At 37.7% G+C, this 8,987-nt stretch overlaps 1 protein-coding gene across 4 annotated transcripts in view; it reads right to left on the bottom strand.

Annotated features, from left to right (window-relative positions):
• Positions 1–8,987, bottom strand: part of LOC117224022 (uncharacterized) — a 124,700-nt gene that overhangs the window by 49,575 nt on the left and 66,138 nt on the right. The window lies entirely within an intron of this gene.

Below are 8,987 nucleotides of genomic sequence, written 5' to 3'. Positions count from 1 at the left end.
AGAGATACCGATTTGTTTAAATTCAAACAATGCCGATGACGAAGTCGCTCACAGCGATAATACTGATAAATGAAAATATTTTATCACTGTAATTTATCTAAAGATTATTTGTTAATAATTGCTTTGTCCCTGTTATTTATTTATGTTTCAATACATTTCAAAAGGTATATATTTATGAATCATTATATTGCTCGATTATTTCATGCGAAAAATTATGTTAAAAATTACATTTATGGAATACAAAATATGATTAACGCTAGATTTATCGAGCACTAAAAGCAACTGTTTTATATTAGTTTATAAAAGTAACAATAGGACATTTATTTCGATTTTTAAGCAGTGTTATTGCAATATTTACCACAGGTAACATAAATGTATCTCATAAATAGTATCTTTACAATCAGTCATTTTGACTGCAGATCTTTATGCAAAATAAAACTTGCCAACATCAATTGTAGAAAGTAAGAAGAGTTAAATGTAAAACGTTAGAGTGTTTAATGTTTTATTGCAATATTTACTACAGGTAACATAAATGTATCTCATAAATTCTATCTTTACAATCAGTCATTTTGATTGCAGATCTTTATGCAAAATAAAACTTGCCAACATCAATTGTAGAAAGTAAAAAGAGTTAAATGTAAAATGTTAGAGTGTTTAATGTTTTATTGCAATATTTACTACAGGTAACATAAATGTATCTCATAAATAGTATCTTTACAATCAGTCATTTTGACTGCAGATCTTTATGTAAAATAAAACTTGCCAACATCAATTGTAGAAAGTAAAAAGAGTTAAATGTAAAACGTTAGAGTGTTTAATGTTTTAAGTAAAATGTTAGTGTTAAAAGAGTTAAATGTGAAGAGAGATGTAATTCCTCCGTTTAATATCTTCAACACACTAAAAATAGTGTGACAAGATTCTTACATCCTTTCAACATCTCCAGTGTTCTATATTTCGCTCACCCATTTTTTACTATAAACGCATAAAATCCGCCGTCTACTAACAATACTAAAACGCGACTAATTTTAATAGAAAATCGATCTTCGATTTATCTGTTTACCTGTGTACACCCGTTAGACCGTGCGCGACAGTGCCAACCGGCGAAAACCGGCACGAACATTCCGGGCGACCGAACACAAATATCCGACTGAATATAAAAGAAGTCGGTAGCTTGTAATCGAATCGCTATCGCTCGGACTGGATGAGTTCTTGACGCCGGCGGAACATCGGAGGGAAGAATCACGCGACGAGCCAAGTGATAAAGGACTAATCAGCGGAGGAACCGGCTGAATCCGTGTCAATTCCGGGCCCGAAAGACGTGACGGAAGATTAAAAGGAAGAGCTGGCAGCGATCCAACCGGACAAGATTCCAAAATCGTGATCCACGGGGACACACACACACACACAAACACATACGAGAGGAGCCCCGTTTTCCGCCGGGTTGTTGATGATGATGATGATTGCGGGGCTTCATAATTCCAGGTCACGCTCGTTAATGATCCCTCGAGTGCGCGACCCTGTTTCCGTGGAATCAACGCGCGGACGGTTCATTGACGAATTCAATTGCGTCGAACGGAATTTACATGGTATCCCCGTGTTAACGACGACTTGCGTCGACGACGACGAGACGTATCCCGGAATCGTTCGGCTTATCATTACGCGGGAATTGAGCGTTGCCCGAATCGGTCCTTAATAATTCCCGGTAGCGACCGCGACTGCCCGACGATGTCGATCGGACTCGCGTTAATGTCGATCTTTCGATTGCAAATTGAATTGCAAATGGGATCGACTTCGAATCACAGGAATTCATTAAAACTTGACGGTATTCAGGAAGATGAAGTCCGGAGATAAAGTCGAAGTAATAATTGCACGCGGAGATACTTCGTGGAGATAACTGCGATCGTGTTTGAGCTTCTGTCGAAGTCGTTAACAACGTAACACAAGTTCTACCCGATGTCGTTCATGTTGACAACATCATTATGCTTGGTTAATGCCATATACGTCGTCGGCATAATTACGCGTTATCATCGTCATCGAAGTCATCGTGTATTGTTAGCATCGCAAATGTCACTGGCATCGTCAACATCGTCGCCGGTAATAATGTAAATCATCGTCATTGTCAGTAGCCATGGAGGACATCGTCGTCGTTAGTAATCATGAAAATCATCATTCTAAGGAAAAACGATACAAATCATCGACAGGAATGGAATAACTGAATCGTGAAAATCATCGTTATCGGCAATCAATAATAAAAATCACCCCGTAATCAGTAATCATCACCATTATAAGGAGAAACGATACAAATCATCATCAGTAACGAAAACTGAATCGTGAAGATCACTCTTATCAGCAATAATGATAAAAATCATCGTCACAGTAATCGTGGAAGTGAACGTTGTCAGTAAACATAAAAGTCATCATTATCGTCAGTAATAAAAACTGAATCATGAAGATCAGCATTACCAACAATGATAAAAATCATCGTTAGTAATCGTGGAAATCAACATTGTCAGTAATGGTAACTATTGGGTTGGCAACTAAGTAATTGCCGATTTCAGTTATAGATGTCTCTCACTCCCATTTTTATGATATCCGCAAATGTTATATTATAAAATTATTATTATTATTATTATGTTATTTTGTATTATTCGTGAATGTTAGCAACTGGACAAATTGAATGCAGCGGTCAAGGAAAAGCGACCAGAATTGGTCAATCGTAAAGGTGTCATTTTCCAGCAGGACAATGCTAGGCCGCACACGTCTTTGTCCACTCGGCAAAAATTGATGGATATTGCTTGGGAATTGATGTTACACCCACCATATAGCTCTGATCACGCGCCATCGGATTACCACTTGTTTCGATCCCTGGACAACTCCCTTCGTGGTAAAACTTTTAATGACGATGACGCTGTAAAATCTCACTTAACTCAGTTTTTGGCCGAAAAGGATCAGACTTTCTACGAGCGTGGAATTTTCAAGTTGTCGGAGAGATGGCAAAAGGTCATCGAACAAAATGGAAAATACATTACAGATTAAACTTCATTCCAAGCAAAAAAAATTTTTTATTTCATTGAACAAATCGGCAATTACTTAGTCGCCAACCCAATAGATCGTGAAAATCATCGTTATCAGCAACAACGATAAAAATTAGTAATCATAAAAATCACAATTATAAGGAAAAACGATACAAGTCATTATCGTCAGTAATGAATCGTGAAGATCATCATTATCAGCAACAATGATAACAATCATCGTAATCGAGGACGTAATCGTGGAAATCAACGTTGTCAGTAACCACGATAATCATCATCGCCGTCGGTAATATCACCGTCGCCGTTGACTCGACCGTCATTAGCCAACGTTGAAGATGGTAATTAAACGACATTCAAGTGATCATTCTTGAACATCGTCAAAGTCAACGGCAGCGTTGACGTCGATACGATAATCGTTATCGGCGCGATCGACGTCAGCAGGATCATTAAACAAAATCGTCATCAGCGTCAGCGGTAACAGGCTTTATCAATTGACCGAACGATGACGGCGCAGAATTAGGCGACGAAGTTGTTTACGCTTTGTCTCCTCTCGGCCGACAAGTTTCCCGATACCATCTTCGTCATTCGTTATCCACGTAATCGTCATCGCCGTGTTCACCGGAAGTTCAATTTAAATGCAATCAAAGCAGCCAGCCGTGTTACACGTAAGAGTGCGCGATCGTAATCGGAGAATCTTTTCAGAAGCGAGAGTTTCCCCGCGATCCAGTTTCTCGTGTTCTTTTGTCCCGCGAGGAATCGCTCATGGAAGATCTAGCAAGGAAGTGACCCGGGTTTGGGGAGCGTCTTGAAGCGGCGCATCATCGATCCCCGCGACTCGTAAGCGCCGCCACTCTCTCTCTCTCTCTCTCTCTCTCTCTCTCTCTCTCTCTCTCTCGCGTGCGCGCGCTCTCTCTCTTTCTCTCACTCGCGTTCTTTCGCTCTCGCGCTCTCTTTCTCGCTCTCTCGCACACGCGCGCTCTCTCTCGCTCTCTCTTACTCGCGCACACTCTCTCACACGCTCTCTCACTCTCTCGCGTGTTCTTCCTCTCGCTCGCTCGCTCTCTTTTACGCGCTCTCTCACTCGCGCACTTTCTCACTCGCACTCTTTTACGCGCTCCCTCACTCTCTTGCTCTCTCTCTCGCGCGCTCACTCTCTTGCTCTCTCTCGCGCGCTCTCTCTCTCTCTCGCACGCTCTCTCTCGCTCGCTCTCTCATTTGCGCTCTCTCTCTCGCTCGCTCGCTCTCTCATTTGTGCGCTTTCTCTCGCTCGCTCTCTCACTCGCGCGCTTCCTCACTCTCTCGCTCTCTCTCTCGCTCTCTCACTCTCTCTCTCTCGCTCGCTCTCACTCGCGTGCTGTCTCACTCGCTCGCTCTCTCTCTCTCGCACGCTTTCTCGCTCGCTCTCTATCTATCTCTCGTTTTCTCTTTTGCTCTCTATCGCTCTCTCTCTCTCTCCCTCTCTCTTTCTCTCTGTGTGTATGTGTGTCTTTCTCTCTCTTTCTCTCCGCGAAGTTTCTTCGGGCCCAGGGTCTAAGAAGTTCGCCGCATCATTTAATCAGACTTACAACCGGACTGGATTCAACGGTATCAAATGGAGGAGCTAGCTCTGGCTGGCTCGGCCCGCTTTCCTTATGTCGGCTCGAACTTTCCGGGAATTTATGAAACGTCCGCGATGATCGATGGCCGACCGGTTCCCTATCGTTCACCGCGGCCAGACACGCTGTTAGCACCGCGGTAGCAATTATAGATCCTCCCGGGCGCAGTTCGACCCCGGGACACGGCCTCGCGCGCAAAGTGAAAATAGGACCGGGGGCAAATAAAGGTTTGCCAGGGGAAATTGATCGGGAACAGTCTGTGTCCCATTGTCGAAATTCACAACATCAGACCCCGGCAGGACACATCGCGGATCGGGTCAGCGCCGAATGGAAATCGAGCTCCTCCGATCTAAATATTTATGGTGAACTGGAATAGCTTCGACAACGAATCTGCCTACCGGGAGACACGGTATTCGCGAGATTCCTTTGTTGCAGACTACTGGACGCTTCGCCGTGTTCTCTCGGTGTAGACTTAGATTTATAATGTAACGTACGATGTGTAACCTTTTTCGGACGTTCTTCGATCAATTCAGAGCAAGATTCGTGCTCGCGATTCTTTGATTTGAAAAGATCGATTATTTTTAGCATGTACAAGTTGAACACAAATGTGAGACTTTTTTTCTGACACCTCGCTGAGGTGTCCTGATAAGGTTGGCGAGATCCCTATTATGAGATAAATTAACTGATATAATTTCAATTCGTATTTCCGAAGATTCGGCCAAAAATAATAATAATAATAATAATTTTATAATATAACATTTGCGGATATCATAAAAATGGGAGTGAGAGACATCTATAACTGAAATCGGCAATTACTTAGTTGCCAACCCAATATGTATTTTTCCCCAGCCCTGTTCATCCGGACACCTAAATATATATTTCCGTTGAAAATATCGCAAATGATAATTGGCAAAACTTTACGAAACCAGCGCGAAGGCCTCGATGAACTCTATTTTCTTCTGATACATTTATCTATTTTCTTCAGAGCAAGATTCGTGCTCGCGATTCTTTGATTTGAAAAGATCGATTATTTTTAGCATGTACAAGTTGAACACACACAAATGTGAGACTTTTTTTCTGACACCACGCGTGATAAGGTTGGCGAGATCCCTATTATGAGATAAATTAACTGATATAATTTCAATTCGTATTTCCGAAGATTCTATCCGGCTGATAACTAAACGCAATCAGATTTTAATATCCTCTCATATACGGAGGACTTAGGTCTGTTTACAATTGAATTATGTCTACTGAGAAGATAGATTAACAGAGATATGGATAAATAGATTAAGATTTCTAGAGAAGGCTAAGCCTTTCTTGTGTACCGAACAAATTTGGACGATTCCTTACAAGATTGCATCTAGCTTTGTGTGCAGTTTTCAGAAGTACAAGTTTTTGATTTCACCATAAAACCAAAGAGTATTTTGTTGAACATTTGTTTATAAAATTAAAATTTCTATGATATAAAGCCGTATACTAAATCGATTTATAGATAATAATATTTATATATTAATATATTTTTTTATATATATAAATATACTTTTTATATGTATATAATATTTTTATTTAGTAAATAATCTAATGAAGTATCTAGAAATTGGGATTTGGATGACTGAGTTATTCACTTGAGACTTCATTGGAAATCATTATCTGTGTGTATTATTATTATTATATTATTTGTATAACATATTAATATTTTGAATTAATAATAATAATGTAAAAATGACTGAAAAATGATTCAATTAATCGATATCGGGGCAAACTAATTGTGAGCTCCATTGGAGAGCAGACGAAAAATGCGCGAAGTGTGCTGTGATTTTAAGGTTAAGTCTAATTAACCTAAAACTTCTACATTTCTTAACCAAAGTTTATTGAATTCCAAGAACATAATTAAATATAACTACCTGAAATTGTTTGTAAGTGTCGCTCTTATTTACAAACTGATGAACGGTGTTAAACAGTTCAACATAATTAATTAATTTGTTTAATTCTTAATTTTATATTCTATTTTTCTTCCAGGCTCTCATTGCCCCGTAGTGAGATCTCTTTACCCCATACGTAAAGCATTGAGAGCTAATTGCAATGAATTCTCCCCAATAGTCCTTCAGCTTGTATACAAAAATGGACAATTTGGGGAGAGGAGACATGATTATTCGAGGCTTGTGCCTCATTTTTGTAGTTGTTGATAGTCGACGACCTACAAAAACGAGCCGCGAGGCTCGAATAATCTTATCTCCTCTTCACAAATTCTCCTTTTTTTTACGAGTCGGACAATTGGGGAGAATTGACTGTACTTTGTTCGTTTACACGTAGTTTTAAAATTACTTTAAGGTTATTTTCAAATGTGATGGTTGGATTTATATAGAGGAAATATAGTTGAATACTTCAAGTATAATTGTGAATATTTCAAATATAGTTGAATATTATAAATTATAGTTGAACATTTTAAAGTATAACTGAATATTTTAAATTATAGTGGAATATTTTAAATCATAATTTAATATTTTAAATAACAATTGAATATTTTAAATTATAATTTAATATTTTAAGTAACAGTTGAATATTTCAAATATATTATTTGAGTATAGTTAAACATTTCAAATACAGTTGAATATTTTAAATCATAGTTGAACATTTTAAAGTATAGCTGAATATTTTAAATTATAGTGGAATATTTTAAATCATAATTTAATATTTTAAATAACAGTTGAATATTTTAAATTATAATTTAATATTTTAAATAACAGTTGAATATTTTAAATCATAATTTAATATTTTAAATAACAGTTGAATATTTCAAATATATTATTTGAGTATAGTTAAACATTTCAAATACAGTTGAATATTTTAAATCATAGTTGAACATTTTAAAGTATAGCTGAATATTTTAAATTATAGTGGAATATTTTAAATCATAATTTAATATTTTAAATAACAGTTGAATATTTTAAATCATAATTTAATATTTTAAGTAACAGTTGAATATTTCAAATATATTATTTGAGTATAGTTAAATATTTCAAATATAGTTGAATAGTTTAAATCATAGTTAAATAATTTAAATTATAGTGGAATATTTTAAATTATAATTTAATATTTTAAATAACAGTTGAATATTTCAAATATATTATTTTAGTATAGTTAAACATTTCAAATATAGTTGAATATTTTAAATCATAGTTGAATAATTTAAATTTATCGTAGCGCATTCCCTTACTAAAGAAAACATTTTACATTCCTCACGGAACGTTTCGAGACCAACTTTGCCCCGTTCTCCTCTACCTGCTGTATTATTCAAATTCGACTAACCAACGCTCAAAAATCATAACACGAGTCCCAAAATCACTCCACTTTATCTAACTGGTATTCTGTTCCCCTAAAAAAAAAGAAAAGAGAAAAAAAGAAGTTGTTTCAAAACAACACATCACGGTTCTTCTAAAAGCTAGAAGATCGCTTTTTAGTTTTGAAGATCTTAAAAGCCCTGTACGATGGATACATCTGTCCAAACGCATAGACGGATAACGCCCACGACCCCGGTGCCTATCTCGCTCGTGAGGCAAATCCTTTGGAAAAGCCCCGGCGACAGTTAATGTTCCACGGTTCCCCATACGCGTTTCGCCACCCCGAAGAGCCTCGTTCGAATAGACCACCCTTTTTCACCGAGCACACGACACTCGTTCCAACTGAACTCGTTCGTCCCCGGGGAAGTTGCATCCGAGTCATTAGAGGAGGACAGTGCGCGGCAGCGCGAGCGCAAAGGAACCGTGGCTAATCCTCCGTGTCCCAGGCTCTCTCCACGCCATCTTTGGCAGATGTTCCGAGGCGTGCGGATTTGTCGTGTGTAGACACGTATCGCCGATTACAGTAAATTCTCCCTAATTGACGCTCAGCTTGGAAACGAAAATGGACAATTTGGGAAGAGAAGATAGGATTATTCGAGCTTAGTGGATTGTTTTCATAGTTGTTGATATACAGTCAATTCTCCCTAATCGACCCTCAGCTTCCACACAAAAATGGACAATTTGGTAAAACTAAATAAAAATATTAATATTAATAATAATAATAATATTAATTACTATATCGACCCTCAGGGGTCGACTAATCGACCCTCAGCTTCTACACAAAAATGGACAATTTGGTAAAACTAAATAAAAGTATTAATACTAATAATAATAATAATATTAATTACTATATCGACCCTCAGGGGTCGACTAATCGACCCTCAGCTTCTACACAAAAATGGACAATTTGGTAAAACTAAATAAAAGTATTAATACTAATAATAATGATAATATTAATTACTATATCGACCCTCAGGGGTCGACTAATCGACCCTCAGCTTCTACACAAAAATGGACAA

The sequence above is a fragment of the Megalopta genalis genome, chromosome 5 (genome assembly GCF_051020955.1).
Source record: "Megalopta genalis isolate 19385.01 chromosome 5, iyMegGena1_principal, whole genome shotgun sequence".
NCBI lineage: Eukaryota > Metazoa > Arthropoda > Insecta > Hymenoptera > Halictidae > Megalopta > Megalopta genalis.
Note: the sequence above shows the minus strand (reverse complement) of the source record. Positions and strands in the feature narration are given on the sequence as shown.